The following is a 20,096-nucleotide window of genomic DNA, read 5'->3' on the forward strand; positions in this document are numbered from 1 at the left end:
GACGCAGTCTCTGATGTTGAATCACTGGGCTACCTGCTTTGTCTTCATAATTATCTGCCTATTTGCTCTGAAAATAAGCAAACTTTAACAAGTATTAATATAAATACTTTTCTATGTATATGTATGGAATATTCAAGGTGTACAAATTATTTAAAGATAAACATCTGCCCTATTTTTGAGCAGGTGTAAGCCAGCAATGTTGTTATACATCTGTCTGAGCTGTAATATCCAAGCTGTAAGAAAGAGTGTCATGTTATATTGACCAGATCTCCTTTATTATTCCCTTGCTATATGAACATATTCATGTATTATGTACTAAGAGGTCTTTCCTGGTCAGATCTAATCTTTATAAGTTTTGTCAGCAACCATATTTTTTCACTCCCTGTAGAAATATAGACATAGCCTCGGCCCCACCTCAAGTTTGTTGCAGGTTTCCAGTCCATGCTCATTAAGTCTTGATAGTAAATTGGTTGTCCTACTTCCTCAGTTTTTTCTATACCCAGTGTCTCTCAGATGCTGTTTTCCCTTCAGCACCAACATTCAGAAAACTTAAAGTCAACAAAGCATTATTTAATCTGCCCTGGGGGTTCTTTACCCTTCTTTTTTGTTTAATAAGCATCTCTTTTAAAGTACGATTAGCTCTTTTAACAACTGCCTGCCCTGTTGGATTGTGTGGTATACCAGTAATATGTTTAATATTATAACATGTAAAGAATTTCTTCATCTTAAGGGAGATATAGGCAGGAGCATTATCAGTTTTTATTTGTGCAGGTATTCCCATAATTGCCATTATTTCCAATAAATGAGTAATTACATAATCAGCCTTTTCAGAATTTAGGGCAGTTGCCCATCTAAATTCCAAATAGGTATTGATAGTATGATGTATATATTTTAGTTTTCCAAATTCTGCAAAATGAGACACATCCATCTGCCAGATTTCATTCCTTTTTGTACCCCCTAGGGCTAACTCCAGCAGGTAAAGGGTTTTGATTATACAATGAACACGTAGGACACCTATTAATTATTTCTCTGGCTTGTTGCCAAGTGATAGGGAACCTTTTCTTCAAACCCTTACTGTTAACATGTTTCTCATGAAATTTTGAGGCTTCAAGCACATTCCCTATTAATAATTGGCCGATTTCCTCATTTCCTTGTGCCAGTGGACCTGGTAAACTTGTATGGGATTGAATATGAGTAATATACAAGAGATAATTTCTACTTCGGATAACTTGTTGCAGTTCTATAAGCAATGTAGTCAATTCAGTTATCAGGAGTAAATTCAGCAGTTTCTGTATGCAGAATGCCTCTTTCTGCATACTGAGAGTCAGTGATTATATTAAGAGATTCCAGAAAATCTAACAGTACCATGAGGATTGCATATGATTCTGATTTTTGGATGGAAGTAAATGGGCTTTTGATCACCTTAGTCATTTTATCAGACTTATAACCAGCCATACCCATCTTATTATCATCCATATATAGAAGGTGGGTGCCCCTGATATTGATGTCCTCTTTACAATACTTGGAAGGATCCACTTAGTTTTCTTTATAAATTGTATACGTTTGCTTTTCAAGTATTTGTTATTAATTTCTCCCAAATAGTTGCTACAAGCCCATTTGCCATTCTTCATTAATTACCCATAGTGACATGATTTCAGAATTAGTAACAGGCACCACAGTTTCCGCAGGGTCTATCCCTGCTAGTTGACGCAATCTTATTCTTCCCTTTGTAATCAACTCAGAAAATTTTTCCATATATATCTTCAACTTCTTACCTTATTTGCTAGAAAACCCCATTCAATGATCCTGTCTTCCCTTTGCATAAGGAGCCCAGTAGATGAATGTTTTGAAGGCAAAATAACCAGAATGCAACCAAATTTAGGATCAATTCTATCCACATGTGCCTTCTGCAGTTTTTGCTCTACCAAAATTAACTCCTTTTCTATTTCAGCCATTAAACACCTTGGACTGTTTAAATCTGAATCCCCTTGTAACATTTGAAATAAATTACTTAACTCATAAGTAGCTAGTCCAATTGTAGGCCTTAACCAGTTAATGTCGCCCATTGATTTTTGAAAATCATTTAGCGTTTGCAATTGATCTCTACAGATCTGTACCTTTTGGGGTCTAATTTTTTTTCAGTTATCTTATAGCCTAAATAGGTAATTGAATCTCCTCTTTGTACTTTTTCTACAGCAATTTTTAATCCCCAGCATGGCAGAATGCTTTGTGTGTCTTTAAACATTTTGTCACATGATAACCAAATGCTTTAAGCACGTAAGATAAGATTTGGGTGGTTGATACTGCCGTGGATCCTTTTGTTTGATTTTACAAATAAGCTCAGATATTCTAGTAAACTAATTTTTTTCATCTAGTCAGTCTTTGGGTTATCACTTCTCGATACATAATAGAGATGTAGATAAGCAACAAAAAGATAACAAAGAAATCATCTAGAAAGCCCAGAATTCCAAACAAGGCTTCAGGTACAAAATCTAGAGGTGATATTAGATAGAAAAAAGCTCCCATTAAACAAAGCATTATCCTAATGCAGAACATCCAGAAGAGATCCCAACTGAAAACACTTCCCTGAGTGCATGTCTCAGTAAGCTGGGGAGGTCCAGGATTCTTTCCATAATAGATCTAGGCTGCCCTGAGAATCTCCAGTTATAATCATTAACATCTTTTTTTCTTTTGGATTTTCGAGACAGGGTCTCTCTGTGTAGCTTTGGCTGTCCTGGACTTGCTTTGTAGACCAGGCTGACCTAGAACTCACATAGATCCATCTACCTCTGCCTCCCAAGCACTGGGATTAAAGGCGTGCGCCACCACATCTTGACGCAATCCTATAACACCCTGAGACTGATCATCTTCACCAGATTCGTTAGGAATAGAGTTACCATTTGTCTACAGATAGGACAACTGATTGCACCGAGCCAGGACCCGTATCGCCAGTATGCAACTATGCAGGAAGCACAAAAGAGATGTCCACAGTTTGTTTCAACAGGAAAGGAGGCTTGATGTAAGCAGACTGCACAGTAATTTCGGTGTAGGACCGCTGTCGCACAGGAGCAGGGCGGGGCAGCAATTGTGGGAAACACTTGCTCTCAGTTACCAGGTTTTTCTCCTTTATCAACAATGGTGCAATTTGTTTTCTATTTGCTTCAACCTCTACCTTCAAATTTTCTAGTTGTACTGCCAACTCTGCCATCCTTTGCAGAATGATAGAATTTATTGACCCTTCCAGTTTTGGCATCTTATTGGTCTTTCTTCCAAACCTTTTAAACATGTTATACAGTAAAAAAAAAAAAAAAAAAAAGACCGAGACAAAACCAAACAATTCCATCTGGATATAAGGCAGGAAAGGACTTTGTAACAGCAGCTGCGATTTTGCCAACACCCTGAAAAAGCATTAGTATCTCTTGAAAACCACTATCTTCCTCCTCCACCACATTAGAAGTTAAGTTACCCATGATGCCCACACCACGTTGGGCGCCACTTGTATACTCAATTTTCTTAACCAATATATTTTAGTAACAACTTAGTGACGGAGCATACATCATTTATAACCCGATATAACCAAAACAATAGGAAATAAGGATTAATGGACACAATAACAAAACCGTGTGGATATCTGTTCTGAGGAACAATTCTCCTGGCGTGAACAGTAGGATTTCTTCTGCTGGAACCTGGAGTAACCAGAACCCAGAACCTCAGCAGGAGCCAGAGCCCCGCAGCCTTCCCTCGAGCGGTTCTCTCTAGGAGCCTCTCGAAGTGCAGCAATGAACAGCCAAAACTATCCCAAGTCTCCAAAAAGCCCCTGCCTCCAGTTCTGGGCTCATTTATATATCTCCTCCCAGAGTCTGTTCACGGGATCTTCTCAGCTGGCAACAATCAAGCTCCTGCACGAGGTGGTTGCTCTTCTAGTGGATTAACCTCACCTGTTCTCTCACAAGACCGTTCCGATCCCGCACTTGGGATCCTAAAAAATAGGTTTATCTCTCCTTCAAACTGTTTTAAAGGGTTCTCACATGGTAGTTGAATTAATCTATTTAGTAATCTCTTGAGGTGGGAACTGTCATTATTTGCATTTTATAGGTGATGAAGCAGGCCAAGTCCCCTGCTCCTGTTAGAGTAGTGATCAGAAGAGCCAGAATTCAAACCAGGTACTTCAGCAAAGATCAAGCTTCTGAGGAGCCCGAGAACCAGGCTCCAGGCAGAGAGGAAATTAATTGGCTCCGATAGGAAGCAATGGGTTGCATACTGGTAGCATACAGCCAGTGCGGGCAGCCCACGTCAGTGGGGAAACCCCTTGTCCATGGTTATGCATCGTGTTGCTTGCAGTGTCTGTGCTTCCCTGGCCTCATGTGAATATTAATTTCCATGCTCTTCAGCACAAGTCAAAACTTAATTCTCTTCATGGTCCTCTTGACTGCTCTGATTTTCTGCTCAGCCTCAGACCATGGTACATCCTCCTTGTACAAATTCCGTGCTTTGTCTGAAACATCTTCGGCCTAAAAATCAATACTTTTTACATTCAAATTTCCATTTTCATGAGATAAAAAAAGTCCTTGGTGTGGGCTACGGCTGCAGCATTTAGATTCCAGTTAGAGCCTCCGCCAGCAGAGCGACTCTGCTTGTGCGCTATTTAAGTGTTTCCCTGCGTGTCTTCCCTCCAGATACTACTATTGATTCATAAGATTCATTGCATGAAAGGGAAGTCACAACACCTGTTGTCACTCAAGAGTTGGACTTATAAGACCCACAATGGCTTCTTGCTTTCTCCTATGCTCCTGGCCTGCACCCAAAACCAGGATGGCATTAGGCCTGACTTCAGGCCACCCCGTCCTTAACTGACAGGGTTGCTGAGCTTTGTAATACACAAGTGAAGCACTTGGGGGAGACCATCTTCTTTCTCCACTAACTTCTTTCTCCACCCAGCTTTAGTCCCACCCTTCTCCAAGAATGCGAAATGGGGGTGGCTTTAATATCAATTCAGGATCGACAGACAATCCTTGTATGGGACAAGACAATGTAAAACAGGTGGCCAGGTGGGGTAAAGCTTGTTTCAACTCTTTGTAGCAGGGGTGTGCTAACTAAGATAAGCGCGCGGGCTCCTGGGTGCCAGCAGAGAGCCGTCCCTTGCAGAGTCACCTTCAGCAGTAGCAGAAGCAGCTGGTCTCCTGACTCTAGCAGGTCTTGGTCATAGAAGTGTCGCCAGGGACAAATCCCCTGTGCCTGCAGCCCTGTCCCTATCCTGGAGGCAGTCTGTCCTGCTCCCTTCCTAGGGCAGAAGCCCCAGGTTTGGGGACACTCTGGGGACTCTTTCTTCTCTGATGAGCAAGTTGGCTGGAAGCTAGGCTCCGAAGTCTTCTGGCATGGCCCCCACAACCGCTGTAGTTTTCCAGCTTCGGAGTGCCCAGATTTATACAGCTAGCTGCTAAGGTGAGCCCTGATTGGCTGAATATGAGTATACAAGCAAGCCGGAGACACAGGGCCAGTCAAGGAAGAGCTGTCAAACCTAGTGGCCAGAGAAGAATCCTGAGCCTGTCAAAATTTGCAGTAAGGTCCACAGACCTCAGCCTTCTTAGAGGCAGGGAAGGCCCGAGGACAGCACACTCAGCTGGAAGACTGCTCTGACTGGATTTGGGGGTGCTGATGGTTTGTTTTGCCTCAGCTGCAGCTGCACTAAGGGTTATCCTCTGTAGCTGAGCCTGCTCCAGATGGCTCCTTTACCCTCAAGGCTTGAAGCTTTCAGCTAAGAGAAAGTTGGGGACCACCTTACCCAAAAGCATATTTGATCTAGTTGGCTTTACTCACCCAAGAAAAGTCCCATTTTCATGGGTGTTTTATGTATTTAACTGCTTTGGAATGTGAAGAATTAGAAAGCAGAAGACAAGCAGCACACCTGCCTCCAGGCTCCATGCTTCTCTGACCAACGCTGCTCCGTTTTTGCCACGAAGAGCAAAGAATGGGTTTCAGGTGTACCCCTGCACCATTTGTCGGGGCCTCATGCCTCTGCGTGGTACTCAGAGAGACTAACAGGGGAACTTCTGAGAGCTCAGAGAAGGTCTGTCGCCTCTCTGCTTATCCACTCTGGCCCGCTGGCATGTGCAGTCCCAGGAGGCAGACAAGCCTCAGTGGCCAGCACCCCACTTTAGGGAGCCCCAGAGAGTCCACAGTGCTGCCTCTTGTATGTGCCATTTGCCCCAGTTCATCGGTGAAAGCCCACGGCTAGGCACTCACGTCTCTGCTGCCCCAGCTGCCAGACCGCGATCTGCAGGTCTCCCAGTGGCTCTCCCAGGGGGCAGCAGGTACCCTGAGCCTGGGCCTCCTCCCTCAACGATGACGCGCCATGGCATGGGCACCGTTGCCCCACTGGAGAAGGAAGTGCAGCAGAAGAGCAGGGTTTTCCGGCCCTCGCCCTGCCGCTGTTTCTTGTCAAAGTCAGCCCCCCCTCCCACTAAGGTAAAGTTAAACTTGACTTGAAAGCACCTTCCCTTCTGCTGCCTTGTGGAGTGGTGTGCATGGCACACGTGCACACTGTAATGAGTCAGAGCTTCCCAGACAGTTGGGCCCTGTGGGTTTTTAAGTGCATCCGTAGATCATATAAAGAGACATGTAACAAGCGCCTTATTTAGTGCCAGAGCCCCCAGTGAACAGGGTGTGACTGAAGCTTCTGGTCACTGTTCTCAGTCAGCCATGCCCTTTGTGGAGTGCGGGTGAAGGGCCTGGCTGTGCCTTCCGCACCCCACTGAGTTTCTGGGCTCACATCAAGCGTTGCATTTCTGGGTGGTTTTGGCTAAGACAAGACATGAAGATGAGGCATGTTTATTCAGTTGATGTTCTCTGTTTTTCCTAAGTTGTCCTGTGCTGAGCATGAACCAGAGTCCAGTGTACTTACTGTGGTTTAGAATATGTATAGTTTTCTAAAAGCTGAAGAGCCCCGAGCTGGTGAGTGTCTGGCCTTTCAGGGAAGCCCAACTGTGTCCTGGGCAGCAAGAGAAACAGGTGGAACCGTACTTATGAGTTTGGCAGAAGGAATCTCATCCATATATGAGGGATGGCTGGCAGTGACAAGTTGTGAGGGTATTATGTCCCTGACGAGGAGAGGTGTACTGCCCCCATGATTTTCTGTCCCCAAATCGCATCCTCAATTTGACCTTGAGTAGCTCAGAGAACTCACACTGTGAAATCATTCTCCCTCATGCCTGAGCAGCACTCGGCAAAACTCTAAAGGTCGTGGATAAGGAGGGACACGGGCGCCTGCAGAGACAAGACCAGTGCAGAGTGTGCGGGGTGGGACTTGGGACAGAAAAAGGCACTAGATTAAAAGCTGAGGTGATGAGAATAAGGCACACATTTCATCAGTCACACTCTGTGTGTTGGCCTTTTAGCTGTAACAGATACTCCATCGCAGCATACGGTGCTGACCACCAGGGACCTGGCCAGATATTTGGTCTTCTTTAAAAGCCTTCTTAGGACCAGGCATGGAAGACTCTAGCACCCAGACACAGGTCACACCATCCACCCAGCACAGGTTCACACCATCCACCTAGACACCAGGTCATACCGTCCACCCAGCACAGGTTGACACCATCCACCTAGACACCAGGTCATACCGTCCACCCAGCAGAGGTTCAACCCATCCACCCAGACACTAGGTCACACCATCTACCCAGCACAGGTTCACACCATCCACCCAGACACCAGGTCACACCATCCACCCATCACAGGTTGACACCATCCACCTAGACACCAGGTCATACCGTCCACCCAGCAGAGGTTCACACCATCCATCCAGACACCAGGTCACACCATCCACCCAACACAGGTTCAACCCATCCACCCAGACACTAGGTCACACCATCTACCCAGCACAGGTCACACCATCCACCCAGCACAGGTTCACACCATCCACCTAGACACCAGGTCACACCATTCACCCAGATACCAGGTCACACCATCCACCCAACACAGGTTCAACCCATCCACCCAGACACTAGGTCACACCATCTACCCAGCACAGGTTCACACCATCCACCCAGACACCAGGTCACACCATCCACCCATCACAGGTTGACACCATCCACCTAGACACCAGGTCATACCGTCCACCCAGCAGAGGTTCACACCATCCATCCAGACACCAGGTCACACCATCCACCCAACACAGGTTCAACCCATCCACCCAGACACTAGGTCACACCATCTACCCAGCACAGGTCACACCATCCACCCAGCACAGGTTCACACCATCCACCTAGACACCAGGTCACACCATTCACCCAGATACCAGGTCACACCATCCACCCAACACAGGTTCAACTCATCCACCCAGACACTAGGTCACACCATCTACCCAGCACAGGTTCACACCATCCACCCAGACACCAGGTCACACCATCCACCCAGCACAGGTTCACACCATCCACCCAGCACAGGTTCATACCATCCACCTGAGCACTCTGCACATCGCTGAATTGAGTCAGTATTGATGGGCTACTGGGATTAGACCGAGGCTGTGATGTGAGGGTGGAGTAGGGGGCAAAGGCACATAGGTGTGATTAGAGTAATGTGATGTATATGCAGCCAGGAAGGGAGACACCAGTTGTGCAGGGCTCTGCAGACCCCACGGAGTTGTTGGGCGTTTGTTTGAGGACTCTGAGGAATCAGTGTTTAAGGCAGACTTACTTCTGATAGGATCCCTTGCTGTCAAGGACAGGTGCAGCAGAGGGCAATGGTAAAGGTTAAGTAAACCCCAAGCCGTTGTGCCCAGGGCCAGGAGAATGGGCATTTGGAGGGAAGGAAAGTAAAAAATACTCATGACATGGACTTGGCATGTCCTGGCACTGGGTTGAGGGACTGAGATGCTATGGTGATTCTGTAAGCTCCAGGCTGTAACCCCAGAGAGACCACCATGTTGTTATGGCAGGCAGCTGAGAACTGTGGGCAGCAGAGTGTAAACTGGAGATGCCACAGTGGGGACGAAGGAGCTAGAGCCAGGTCTGATCCCTTGTGTTCAGTCACAGTGTAGAGTCAGAGTGAGAAGCGCCAAGTGTGAGCATTCAACCCGTGTTACAAGACGAACCTCGGGGGGCCTGGCTCTCAGAAGCCCTTCCGCCCAAACAGTGCTGCAGGAGGAGCCTGCTTTCCAGAAGTCCAGCTCCACTCCCGATTACAGCCTCTGTTGACAAGATGGCACGTTTACTCAAATTGGTGCAAACGGTTTAGTCCCTCTTAAAAGTTTAGTGTCTTCCCAGTGCATCATCCAGGAACTGAGCATTTTTGTTCTGGCTTTGTTTTTTGTTTTTGTTTTTTGGTAAAATAGTTGCTAACCTAACTAACATAACCAGATGTGCTCGCTGTGTGGCTTTGCTGCTGGTGTGGTTTGCATAAGACAAACATGACCACGTCGAGGAGCCACGGGCCCTGGCTGTCAGCAGAGCCGCTGACGTCTAAGTCAGAGCGCCAGGTAACAGGCACTGGTCAGCACCAGCCTGCCTGATCTTCCCTGCTGTCACAGTGTATACGTGGCTGTTTAAGAAAGGCATTTTACTTGTTCTTTAGCACTGAAAGTTAGTAGTTATTATTTCCAGTTTTTAAAGCATGCAGTTAACTTTTAATCATGCAGCCTTGAATAATCCCCAGATATTGGCATTATGGCAGGAAGCTGGCATGCTCAGGAGGCACAATGCTGCCTTTGGATGCTTAGTATTCAAAGTTTATTTTTTAATGTCTATTTGCTTTTTAATTTTTTAATCAAGTGGAATTTTCAAGAAGAGATAAGCATTAACATATGACAAGTTTTGCCTGTCTGAGCCAGCATCTGTGCCCTCGGGGATGGAGGCCCAGCCTCAGCAGATGCCAGAACATGCTCAGAGGCCCTGTGCCTGGGCTCCTGAGGGCCTGCCCTGGACTGGACTGGGATTGACTTAGGAAACCCCCTCACATAGAGAAATTAAACATGAGGAGGTAAGATGCCGTTAGTGATGGTGGTTTTGTTTCTTACCTAGTCCTCCCTACCCTCACCCCCAGACAGGATTTCTCTGTGTAGCCTTGACTGTCCTGGACTCACTTTGTAGACCAGGCTGGTCTTGAATTCACAGAGATCCACCTGCCTCTGCCTTTCTAGTGCTGGGATTGTGTGCCACCACACCCAGCTTGTACCTAGGTCTTAATGTGCAGTCTGAGTTGGCCTGGAGGTTGTCTCCTACCTCCTGAGTGCTGGGGATGCAGGTGTCTGTTGCATGCCTGGCTAGGACAAGGTGCTTTTTAACAGTTCTGTCATGCCAAAGAAAACTGATGCTGGAAGCCAGTCTTTTTTTTTATGACATGTGATAGGTTGTTCAAAGGTTTACGTAGACTCTCTGTACTTCTTTCTGTAGTGAGAGAAGTCTCCCCCACCTCTGAACCACCTTACCCTGTTCACTCTGACGTAATATAATGTGTATCAGTTTACCAGCCTAGTTTATCATAGTCTCTGCCCTCAGTGAAGTCTGAGCTCTCTGAGTTCTAAACTGGCATCTTGTTCTTCGTCATATTTACAGCCCTGTCATAGGGCTCAGTGAGATCACAGCCTCCAGGAGAGATTTGTTAAATGTATGACTTTAAGGTTCAAATATGAAATGTCCCCACTGGCTTCTGTTTGCATGCTTGGCCCCTGATTGGCGTGCTTAGCAGGTAGGGGCATCTGCCTCCAAGCCTGGTAACCTGGTTCAATCCCTGGAGCCCACGTGGCATAACGGAGAGATCAACTCCAACAGGTTATCCTCTGTCCTGTGTGTGCATATGTGTGCACTTGTGCACCACACATTATAAATAGATGCAGTGGAAGTTGAAGTGTAACGCTGTCATAGTGCCCAACAAGTACTCTAATAGAGTGAGAACCCTGATATTTATTTTTCAGCTTAGTGTGGATTTATTGAATACTTACTACTATCCAAGTGCTTGTTGGAAGGGGTGGGACAGGAAAATAAGAATGACCTGTGTAAGGGGTGCAGTGTCCAGTGAAAGCTCCACATGAGTCCACCGCCGAAGACCTGTCTCCTCAGTCAGTTGGCGCCACAGGGAGACCTGGGTCTCATCCCCCGCCCGGCCCCTTATGGACCTACCTTTGTCCTTGATACCTAGACACGTGGAGGAAGCAGCACGGAGGGTGAGAGGCCAGGGATCCCTGCTCTTGGAAGCCTCCTCCTCACGGGGAGCCAGCTTGGAGAGCCTGTGGCTTGCCTTGGCCGGGTGGTATAAGGAACAAACACACCCACAATTCAGATGGCTCCCCGTGTGTGCTTTCCTGACATTAGGGAGGGAACAGTGAAATGGTGACCTCACAGCATTTGAGTATAAAGTTGAAAGAGCTGATATTGCAGATTCAGATACACAAGAGGATACACATAGCTCCACTAAGTGAAAGTCCTGACAGGAAGTGACTTGGATTTCGGAGTTTGGTTCTCTTAAGTCATTGCTGCTGGAGCACCGGGAATAAGTGATGCCTGTGGTTACTGGCGTTTTAATGCTTAATCAGCGTCCTGAGCAAACCATCTTTGTGTTCTGTGCTGACCCAACAAGACATGAAGCAGCCTGGGAGTGTCACCCCAGCAGGAGCTGTAGAGGGCTCTGTGTGGCTGTGACAGCATAGGACAAGAGAAGTTCTGTGACATGCTGAGGCCACCTTTCTCAAGAAGCTGGTACATCTTTCTTACACTAACGTTAGCCAGAGCCTAGCCTAGATTTCCTCCCTTTTGATCCTTTTTTTTGGTTTTGTTGTGGTGGGTTTTAGAGGTTGTGCTGAGACAAGCTGGTTATTTTTTGTTGTCTTACCACTATAACTAGAGTCACCTGGGAAGAGGGGACCTCAGTTGAGGAACTGCCTCCATTAGACTGGCCTGAGTGTGTATGGGGGCATTATATGATTAATGATTGATGTAGGAGGCTCTGCCCACTCTGGGAAGAGCCCCTTCTATATGGTGTCATGGGGATCAGCACTGCCCCATGTCCCTGCTTCAGCTCCTGCCTTTGGGTTCCTGCCTGGATCCTCGCAATGATGGAATGTAATCTATAAGCTGAAATTAGACACTTTCCTGCCCTGGTTGCTGTTGGTTAGTGTTTTAGTAGCAGCAGAAAACAACTAAACACAGAGGTGAGTTAGTTGATTTTTTTTTTCTTCTTCTTCTTTTTTTTCCCCCCTTCCTGTCTCTGTGTAATAGCCCTGGCTGTTCTGGAACTCTCTTTGTAGACCAGGCTGGCCTCGAACTCATAGAGATCTGCCTGCCTCTGCCTCCCGAGTGTTAGGATTAAAGGTGTGTGCCACCACGCCTAGCTTTATTTAATATTTTTTGGTCATATTCTTTCTCCTCCCAAATCTTGCCTGCCTCCTTACTCACCTAACTTTATGTTCTGTCTCTGATACACACAGACACACACACACACACACACACCAAAACAGATAGATTTTTAAGTCAATAAGACAAAAAATGAGAAAATGAAGCAAAAAGCCCACAAAACCATGTGGATTCCACTTTGGGTGGACATGGGACCTGCCCTGGAGTGTGATCGATACCCAGTGACACTTCATTGGGAAAAACTCGTTTTTCCCTCCCGCTGTGTATCAATTACAAATAGGTTCTTGGGTAGGGGTGGGACTTTGTGTCTACTTTTCCTTCTTGGTACTTGAATTTTGTCTGGTTTGAACCAGAGTATCACAGTCCCTGTGAATTCATATGTGTATTAATCCTGTTGTATGTGGAGGACGCTGTTTTCCTTGGAGTCATCCACCACCTCTGACTTTTACAGTCTTCCCACCTCCTCTTCCACATAGATCCCTGAGTCTCGAGGGAAGGAGTTCAGTGGAGACATTTAGGATTGAGTGCTCCAAAGCCTCTTACTCTCGGCACATTGTTCTACTTGGAGACCTCTTTGCTAAATACAACCAACTGCATGAAGCAGCTTCACTAATTACCATTTACTGCAATAAGCACCTTCACTGATAAGGCTTGAGTGATGCTTTAATTTATGGATATAGCAGTATGTCAGTAGAAGCAATTTTATTGCTGTGTTCCTTTAGCAGGATATTAACATTAGGTGTTGACCTAACCCATGACCTATCTAGGCTTAGGTTCTTGGCCACGTTAGCAGTGTCAGGAATAGGCTCTGTACCATGAAGTGGTTGGTTACTCCATAACAGTTATGCCATTATTGCATCAGTGTGCCTTGCAGTCAGGTCTCTGTTGTAGGTCACAGGGTTTGTAGCTGAATGATACTGATATTTTCCAGTGATGTAAACAGTGCCTTCCAGCATCTCCATGTTTGATGACATAAAGAAGCTATGTCTTCAGAAATAGGCCCTACCATCAGGTTTTAGAGCAGCCAATAGCCTAGGCAGTAGCCTGTGATATTTGGTGGGGAGGGTTTATGGGACTCCTTAGGACAAAGCTCAACAAGATGTAATCTATTCCTGGCACTGGAGGTTTTTGTTGATGGCATAAAATGTCTAGTTGGGGAGACATAAGATTGTCCCCCCCATTATATGATGACTCCATTTAAATTTCTTTCATATATATCTGTATTTTAAGAAGCATTTACAGTAGCTGGTTTCAATTTGACTTTTCAAAAGACGTTTGATGTTAGTTGTCTCTCCCCATAGTCCTCTTTTTACCCTGACATCCCCTCCCCCACCCCTTTTAGTCTTCCTATACTGCCCCTCCCCCACCCCTTTTAGTCTTTCTATACTAGTTTCCCTTTCATCTCTTTATAAAACTGCACTTTATTTCCCTTTTCTTGGAAGAGCCTCTCCTCCCCTTAGCAGGTACCTAACTGCTTTGCTTATTTGGACTGTCACATATCCAACGCTTAAAAGCTAACATCCACATATAAGACAAAACATGCAATATTTGTCTTATTTGGTCTGGTTACCTCACTCATGATGATTGCTTCTATTTATCTGTGTATTTCATAATTTCATTTAACAGCTGAATGTTGTTCCATTGTGTAAATGTGCTTCGTTTTCAGTATGTGTTTACCAGTTGCTGGTTGTCTAGGCTGCTTTCAGTCCCAGCTATTATGAACTCAGCAACAATGAGCATGGCTGAGTCAGCATCTTTATAGCAGGGTACAGATTCCTATGCGTATATACTTGAAAGTAGTACAGCTAGAGCTTGTGGTAAATATTTTTTCAACTTTCTGAGGAACCTCCACATTTGCACAGGGGCTGTACCAGTTTGAAATCCCATCACCAACAAATTTCCTTTTCCTCATACCTGCCTCCAGCGTGTGCTGTCATGTGTTTGATTGTGGCCACTATGATAGGATGCAGTATGTCCTTCCTTCCTCCCTCCCTTCCTCCCTTCCTCCCTTCCTCCCTCTCTTCCTTCCTTCCTTCCTTGTTTTGGGGGGCTGGGGTGGACAGCGCTTCTCTGTTTTAGCCCTGGCTGTACTGGAACTCGCTCTGTAGACCAGGCTGGCTTCAAACTCACAGAAATCCACCTGCCTCTGCCTCCCAAGTGCTGGGACTAAAGGCGTGCACCGCCACTGCCCGGCTCTTTGTTTCTTTGTTTTTGTTTGTTTGTTTTGTTTTTTGTTGTTGTTTTGTTTTTTTAATCTGTTCAGAATTGCTTTGTGTCCTAATATGTGGTCAATTTTGGAAAAGGTTCCAAGGGCCACTGAGAAGAAAGTGTAACCTGCATGTTTGGGTGGGACATTCTGTAGATTCTGTACATACCTTAGGCCCATTAGACTTGTGACATGATTTAGCTCCAGCATTTCTCTGTTTAGTTTTTGTCTGGATGTCCTGTCTGTTGGTGAGAGTAGGGAACTGAAGTCACTGTCAGTGTGTGAGGGTCAGGAGGTGACTTTAGCTATAGTAGTGCCTCTTTTATGAGCATGGGTGTCCTTGTGTTTAGTGCACAAATATTTAGAATTTAGATATCCTCTTGGTGGATTTTCTTCCTTTGATGAACGTTGGCCTTTCTCCTTGGATGGGAAAGTGTCCTGGAAACCCACAACTCTGAACCACACAGCTCTGAGGTGGGGCAGTGTCCCATTCTGAGACACAGGAGCTCAGGAACCACACAGCTCTTGAGAGGAGGCCTCCTCAGCAGAGACAGTGCAGCTCTCAGGGGAGGGCATCCCCAGCTGAGCTCAGGAGCTCAGGAGCTACTTCTCTTCTGGGCTTCTTGATGATGAGAGAGTAACACCAAGCAGCAAATCTCTTAACAGACATTTATTGGAGGGATGAATCCAGGAGTGGCTTCCTCTGTTCTCAGAAGACAACAGGAAACTGAGCAGACACAGCCTTTCTATAGGATTTCTTAGGGGATGGAGCTTTCTAGAGCAGAGCTTTCCAGGGTGAGGATTGGTGGGATTTCAAGTCCTGAGCTTGGGGGAGCTCAGAGATGGATGGGTTTTCCAGTTCAGAGATTGGTGGGTTTTTGTTCAGCCTTTTTACCTAAAATTAGCATAATCTAGGAAGTTCCCCTGAGGGTCTGGGGATGGCTGTTGTGACAGAGGCTGGAAATGCCTTTATGACAGTTGGAGAGGTGTTAGAGAGAGGCCTATTAACTCATGCCTCAAGGGGTTTATACAGACTTGAATTCTAAGCTAAACAAAACAACTTTTCTTAACTATGAGTTTACAGATTCCTGGTCCTATCCCTGGCTGGCAGTGCTGGACCATGTAAAGCTCCCTGCCTCTCGGAGGAATGGCTGGTTCATACACTGCTGCCACAGAGATAATGCCAGAACTCACAGACTAGCTCCAGTGGGACACGCCTCCCTCCCCCTGAGTTCCCTGTCAGCAGCAGCTGTAACTGAGGCTTCCCCTGTTGCTGCTTTCTCCTGGCTTCTGCTCTCAGGTCTCAGGACTGTGGAGACTGAACCTCAGTCCCTCTGGAATCCTGAGGTGTTGATGTCTGGAGGTGTAGAGAGGCCAGCAGCACAGCCTGAAGATCCCAGCACCCCTTTCAGGGACCACAGGGTGTGGCACCCAGGGAGCTGAAGAGCTGAGAAGGGAAAGATGTAGGGGGAGCCCAGAGGCAAAACTTGAAGCAGCCATGCCTGGCTGCTGTAGCTCCTCAGGCAGGGCCCCCGACACTTTCTGCAAAGTAAACAAAGTTTACAAGTGTACAAAGTTAACAAAGGCCATCTCTGCCAGAGAAGGCTTTCCCTACAGCTTGAGTTGGCATGAATAGCCAACAAGGAGTATGTAGTTTTCTTTCCTATTCTTCTAATTAGTTTTGGTTTGAAGTCTATTATGTCAGCTATTAAAATAGTACTTGCTTCTTGGGTCCATTGCTTAGAATACCTTTTCCACCTTTTTACCTTGAGGTGATGTCTATCCTTGATGATGAGGCCTGTTTCTTGGATGCAGCAGAAAGATGGATATTGTTAGTCTGACTTGTTTGGTTGGTTGGTTGGTTTTCAAGATACGGTTTCTCTGTGTAACTGTGACTATCCTGGACTCACTTTGTAGATCAGGCTGGCCTCAAACTCACAGCGATCCACCCCTGTCTCTGCCTCACAAGTGCTGGGATTAAAGGCGTGCGTCACCCCTGCCTGGCTAGTCTGTCTTTTTATTGGGTAGTTGAGATCATTACTATTGATAGTGACCAATGGGCATCGTTTATTGATTTCTGTTATTTTGTTTATATGTAGATATCCCCTTATTTTGACTAACTTCCTTGAAATTGTTTATTTCTCGTGTCTTGAATGTAATTCATCTTTTCTTGAGACTGAGTTTTCCTTCTAATGTCTTCTGTAGAATTGGATTGGTAGATAGAAATTGCTAAATTTGGTTTTATTGTAGAATATTTTTGTCTACCGTGATGATAGTTTTGCTGAGTATAGTAGCCTGAGTTATTATCTGTGGTCTCTTAGAGTTTGTAGAACATCTGTCCATGCCCTTGTGACTTTCAGAGTCTCCCTTGCCGTGGTTCTCACCCTTTCTAATGCTTTGACCCTTTAATACAGTTCCTCATGTTGTAGTGACCCAGTTATCTTTGTTGCTACTCCATAACTGTAATTTTGCTGCTGTTATGAGTTATAATGTAAATATCTGTGTTTTCCAGGGTTTGCCTAAGACCCCTGGAAAAGGTAATTTGATACCCCACAGGGGGTCCCAGCTCATTGAGAACCACTGTTTCATTGCAAAGTCGGGCAATGTTTGAATGGGCCTGCCTTTACTTGGTCTTCTTTCCTTGCAACTTTTGCAACTCTTTCTCTGTTGTGTATGTTTAGGGTTTTGATTTTTATGCATCCTGCAGGGAGGGGTTCTTTTCTGGTCCTGCCTGTTTGGTGTTCTGTATGCTTCTTGTACCTTGATGGGCATCTCCATCAGATTGGAGGATTTTCTTCATGATTTTGTTAAAAAATATTTTCTGTGCTTTTGGCCTGAGTTTCTTCTCCTTCCTTTATTCCTATTATTTATATCTTGGGTATCCTCATAGTGTCCCAGATTTTCTGCATATTTTGTGATGGGATATTTTTTAGGTTAGAAATTTTCTGAGGTATTCTGTCTGATCTGTCTGTCAACACCTGGTGTCTCTCTTCCACTCCTTCTGCTGTGTGTGTATGTAGGTATACATATTTGTGAGTGTGCAAAAGAGTGTGAGGATATGCATGAAGGGCCAGCCAGTGGTCATTGTCAGGTATCTTCCTTCACCACATTTCCAGCTCACTTTTTGAGAAAGGATTTTTACTGAATCAGCCAAAGTGATGGCTGCCAAGGCCAGGAATCCATCCAGTGCCCATCTGTCCAGTGCTGGGGTTGCCAGCACGTGCCCCCACACCCACGTTCTACATAGGTGCCGGGGATCTCTCTAGCCCCCTGACGCTTCTGTTTCGGGGGTGGTTGAAACAGGGTCTCTCTCTCATAGAGATCCACTTGCCACTGCCTCCAGCGTACTAGGATTAAAGGTGCTGTACCCGGCTCCAGAACTTTGTTTGTTTGTTTGTTTGTGTTTTGCTGTTGTTTTTGTTTGTTGTTCTTTTGGATTTCGAGACAGGGTTTTTCTGTGTAGCCCTGGCTGTCCTGGACTCAGACTGCAGACCAGGCTGGCCTGGAGCTCAGAGGGATCCACCTGCCCCTGCCTTCCAGAGTGCTGGGAATACAGGCGTGTGCCACCACTGCCCGCCTGGCTCCAGATGTCATTCTTAACATGACTATGCGTACGGACAGTAGCCGTAAAACACATTAGAGAAGCAAGTGTCACTTGCCTGGAGCTCTGATTGGAGTCCCAGGCTTCTTGCCCAATAATCTTGAGACCGTACACTTCTGAATGGACTGGTGCTGGGGAAGCACCCACAGCACCCTTGGGCCACTCACCTGCAACCAAGCACTCAGCAGTCAGAGAAGAGTTCAGCCAAAGAACTGAACCTGGGCATCTGGAGGGCTGGCTCAGCAGTTGAGAGTAAAGACTGCTCCTGCAGAGAGCCTAAGTCTGATGACCAGCACTCATGTCAGGTGGCCTCAACTGCCTGTAACTCCAGCTCAGGGAGTCTTCACACCTCTGGCACCTGAACCTCTGTGAGCATACATGTAGATCCACGCACATACACCTAATTAAAAGTAATTGTAAAAATTAAAAATAATTGTAAAAAATAATTGAAGTTAACATTTACTAGCCATGTCCTGTTGGAAATGCTACCAAGGAGCATCAGAACAGGAGACTGTCCTTCAACAGTCACCACAGACTGTCCTCGAGTGTACAAGTCTTTCAAATATCTAAAAGGAAACCTTTCTGGGTGTGGCGTAACATTAATGGTAATGAATTTAGATTGTGCAATTGGCATCATGCATACGCATTTCACAGTAACGTGAGATTTCCATTAAAATAATAAATACCCTTATATACTGATCTTCCAAGCATTAATGCTTTCTGTTGGATCTTACAAACGTTTTTAGAGTTTAATGTGTAGGAGAAAGTTAGAAAAGTAGTAAAGGTGATGAGCACAGCAGCAATAGCTACAGCTAAAGCTGTGTTCAGGGTCTCGGGGTGCTGAATGATACGTGCGTGGCATGTGTTGTTTAATCCTTTGAACAATCCAGGGTGCTTAGTAACTCACTTGCCTGAGGTCACCGGTAGTAAGGACAGAACTTGAATGTCGACTGGGGCTCTGACTCACTCGCGTGGGCTGGTAATTCCTTCAGGGTCTTTTCCAGGTTATACCAGGCAGCCCTCGCCTGGGAAGTAGTTGCCAGCATGTTCTGCTGTATTTTTTCCCTCGTTCCTTTGTAACTTTTGGTGATTGAGTTGCATCATCAGAAATACACAGAAGCTGAAGAAGATGCTGCTGAGGCTCTCTAAGTAAGAGATCATAGAGACCAGCCTGCAGGGCGGGGCACAAGCTAGAAATGATACAGCTCTCTTGCCTGATCTAGGAGGAAATGGACCTCACAGTAAAACCAGACCTGACCTGTGTGGATGCAGGATGCGATTCTCAAAGCATGTTCATTGGCAGGAGCCTCAACATTTAACTAGAAGGAAGTGAAGATACGAGTCACGACACCAGGTCTAGAGCTGGGAACACTAGAACTATGACATGGTTTCAGTAATAAGCATAGAGGGCAGCCCAGCACAATAGATGAGTGAGTAGAATCCTTTATTTTTGCTTATTCAGATATTCACCCAGCATAGCTGAGGGCTTTGTGGGAGGAAAAAAATGAAAGAGAGCACCTGTGTTCTCAAGGCTGAGACCTCGGCTTTGTCACGAGCACTGAGTTTTTTAAGAGGGTGTGGTGTGTCTTTATTTAATGTGTGGGCATGTTGGCCTCAGGAGGGCATTGAGCTTCAAAAGGCAAAATGTTTTGTAACCCAGAAATGTAATTGTGAGTAGAATTATTCTGCCTGATGATGAAATGAGGCCCAACTAGTGTGCATGCAGCACGCGTGCGGGGCTGTACTGGCTGGCCCTGCTGCTCTTGAGAGAAGGTCCGAGGCTCTGCTGAATGCAGCTGTAACTGCAGGATGCAGCCTGTTTGAACAGCCACAGATGCTCCTGCGGCTTAGGGAGCAGGCCAGCTCTTCAGTTCCAAGGAAGAGAGGAGCTTGGCTTGCTGGCAGTTTCCTTGCTGGTGATGGTGTGGTTTCCTCAGGATCTGATGGT

General features: G+C 45.9%; 1 protein-coding gene and 1 pseudogene across 1 annotated transcript in view; one reads left to right on the top strand and one right to left on the bottom strand.

Annotated features, from left to right (window-relative positions):
* The window catches only part of Mipep (mitochondrial intermediate peptidase), a 125,882-nt gene that overhangs the window by 95,394 nt on the left and 10,392 nt on the right, over nt 1-20,096 (top strand). The gene's annotated exons all lie outside the window — the stretch shown is intronic.
* On the bottom strand, nt 2,345-3,208 carry LOC127201953 (E3 ubiquitin-protein ligase RNF170-like; annotated as a pseudogene).

This window comes from Acomys russatus, chromosome 18 (assembly GCF_903995435.1).
Source record: "Acomys russatus chromosome 18, mAcoRus1.1, whole genome shotgun sequence".
Lineage (NCBI taxonomy): Eukaryota > Metazoa > Chordata > Mammalia > Rodentia > Muridae > Acomys > Acomys russatus.